The sequence below is a fragment of the Mastomys coucha genome, unplaced genomic scaffold (genome assembly GCF_008632895.1).
Source record: "Mastomys coucha isolate ucsf_1 unplaced genomic scaffold, UCSF_Mcou_1 pScaffold22, whole genome shotgun sequence".
In the NCBI taxonomy this organism is placed as follows: Eukaryota; Metazoa; Chordata; class Mammalia; order Rodentia; family Muridae; genus Mastomys; species Mastomys coucha.
The window spans coordinates 203,967,585-203,970,602 of NW_022196905.1; the positions used below are offsets into that span (position 1 = coordinate 203,967,585).

The 3,018-nt window shown below is 47.7% G+C and overlaps 1 protein-coding gene across 1 annotated transcript in view; it reads right to left on the bottom strand.

Annotated features, from left to right (window-relative positions):
- Msmo1 (methylsterol monooxygenase 1) overlaps positions 1-2,514 on the bottom strand; it is an 18,878-nt gene extending 16,364 nt beyond the window's left edge. The window contains exon 1 of the mRNA XM_031339942.1: positions 2,390-2,514. The gene's annotated coding sequence lies outside the window, so the exon portion shown is untranslated. The remainder of the gene's footprint in view (positions 1-2,389) is intronic.
- Between the last annotated feature and the right edge of the window lie 504 nt (positions 2,515-3,018).

Below are 3,018 nucleotides of genomic sequence, written 5' to 3' on the forward strand. Positions count from 1 at the left end.
CCACACGGGTCTCTTACCACTGAACTCCCCTCTTCCACCCACACGGGTCTCTTACCACTGAACTCCGCTCTTCCACCCACACGGGTCTCTTACCACTTAACTCCCTACCACCTGAAGATTTTGTCAACTGTCTACTACAAAGTTACAAAACACAAGGCTATCATTCCAATCTCCATTTTTCCTGAGGTCCATTACCAAATTCAACAATGACCAAATGAACACCCACTTCCATGGTACATGCCCCAGATCTTGTGGAATGATAAAATCCTGAGCCGTAGGTTTTATCGGAAAAAAAAAAAATACTCAACAATAATTTGTACAGAGAGGGCTGGTGAGATGGCTCAGGAGTTAAAAACACTGACTGCTCTTCCAGAGGTCCTGAGTTCAATTCCCAGCCACGACATAGTGGCTCACAGCCATCTGTAATGGGATCTGATGTCCTCTTCTGGTGTGTCTGAAGACAGCAACAGTGCACTCATATAACTAATATACAAATAAGACTTAAAAAAAAAATAATTTGTCAAGAAACCTCAATAAATATCACATGTTAAGCACTGAACATAAGCCCTGGCACACGGCACCTAAAATAAGCTAACGATTGTTGAGCACCTTCTGCATACCTGGTATATGCTGTCATTTTAAGCTAACCCTTTGACTTACTTAAAATAGAGGAACGTCTATGATGCTTGCTTTTCAAATGATGAGCTGAGGTTTAGGATGAATATGTAACCTGTCCACTCAGTCACTGAGTGGAGGAGTACAGTTTTCCCAGGCCTCTTGAAGAGGCTCTACTCACACTGGCACCATGTTCTCACTTCCCATTGTTTTCTATTTCCATCAGTATGCTCAACCTATTCTTAAAAAAAAAAAAAAAAAAAAAAAAAAAAAAAAAATCACAAAGTGCCCCTGGTGTCAAATCCAATATTCTTTGGAACTTATTTCATTTGCCCAATCTGGATGGTGATTCATTTTCTCTCTCTCTCTCTTTCTCTCTCTCTCTCCCTCTCTCTCAAATTGAAGGCTTTCGTTTAAGTTGGGCTTAAAGTACACAACTAAAGATGACCTTGAACTTCCGATCCCCTGCTTCCACTGTAGGTTGTGATTAGCCGTGTTCACCCACACACCCAGCAACAATCAAGACTCAACATTTCTCTACTTGATATTTTTCCTAGTCTCATGGAATTCACAGAGATCCCCACTAACAAATATCTGTGTATGATGTGTTGTCAGTGTGCTCCCCCTGTCCCCACTCCTGAAGGTCCCAAAGCATCATAAGCCAATGTGACATGTAGGATACAAGGAAGATACAAGTGCTATGAGGACAGAGAGGCACAGGGTCTCCCTGCAGAAGCACTTTCTACACCAGGACCTGGACCAGACACTGAAGAGACCAGATTATAACAGAGTTGCCCTGGTTTACGAACATTATGATATCCATCATCTGTAACTCCTATCCTGATCTAGATTCAGATTATCTGCTGACCATCTCCACACATAGATGGTTTGGATTTGGATCAAACTTCATTGCATCCTAAAGTGCATCAGGTGCCCCTCCCAAACATGCTTTAATGCCTAACTTGAGGAACTTCATCACCTCCAAAAGAGGTGTTCTAGTCTCTAACTCGGCATCCTCGACTAAGTCTCCCAATTTCCACACAATGCTGAGACAGAGTTCAGTTACCTCGAGTTCACACTCTGCAATGAGAGGAAAATGGGCATGTAGTTAAAGTGTCAGAGAAAGTGATCAGACAGGATAGGGGGAAAGCAGGCTTTGTTGAAATGAATATCCTGCCTCCTTAGTTTTGAGCAGCCTGCTTGCCTGGAAATCCGATCTGAATCAGGTAGACTAACTCCTCGGATTTTTATTTAAAAAAAAAAAAAAAAAAGGATGAAAGAAATGTATTAGTAGGATAACTTAACGCCTGGCTGACTATCTCAGTCCCTCTTTTGGCACTGGAGCTTAGAGAAGCCTTAGGTAGAGGGTCAGGTTTCATTTAAAGGGGGTAGTTCTCCTAAGGTGAAGACTAGACCTCTCTTCCATGCACCCCTCTCTCACATGGAACCACATCCTACAGTACCTCTGGGACCTCTTCCCAGAGCTGCAAACACAGAACACACCCTACGTCCCCCACGTGGTGATGGTGTTTTTGCGAAAAGTTTTTAAGACTCAAGTCAATGATCCAGACTCCAGATGACTGCAAACTCTTTAAAGGGCAGGAAGTGTTGGCATTCCAGTTCCATCACTTGAGAACCTAGCCTCCTTGTTTGAAGTCTTGCACAACCCGCCCAGGTCCTTCCCACCGCATCCTTACCGGCCTCAGCCGGACCTCACCCCGCCGGTGCCCGTCTGTGCCGCCCTCCACCGGGTTCGAGCTAGAAAGCTCCTTACCTAGCGTCCCGCGATTGACAGCGATCTCGGTGCAAGACAGGGCAGGTGTAGCGGCCTTCTCACTACCTCTGCTGGCTCAGGGGCGGGGCCCGGAGGCCGTGCCCGGGCTCTCCTGCCGTAATTGGTCCGCCCCACTCCCGCCCTGCCCTCGCCGTGAGGTGATTGGTCCGTGCCGAGGCCAGGCAGCGTGTGACTCACGTCAACGAACCCCTGGCGGCGCCGGTCATTGGCTGCGCGGATGGAGTGAGGATAGTGAGACCCGCGCGGCCAGCCACTCGTCCGCGCGGCAGCGCGGCTGGAGGCGGGGCGCCGCTGGAGCGCGAGACAGCGTGACGGGGCGGGCCAGCCGCGCACCCGGCGTCGCCTTGGCAACCAAACTTCGGGTTCTGTGGCTGCCCAGAGCTGTGGGCGCAGTGGGTAGCATCTTGCTTCCCCCATTGGCTTGTCTTCATCCAGACCCGGGGAAGAAAGGAGTATAAATGATTTAAAGACTGATTTGAGTTTTTTGGTCTTGCTTTCCTGTGGTTTACTCTGGATTTCGATCATTCTTGAGATAGGTCTCATGTACGGTCTGTCTTTTGAATTAGATACGTAACCTAAGGATGGCCTTGACCACTAATCCTCAGGCC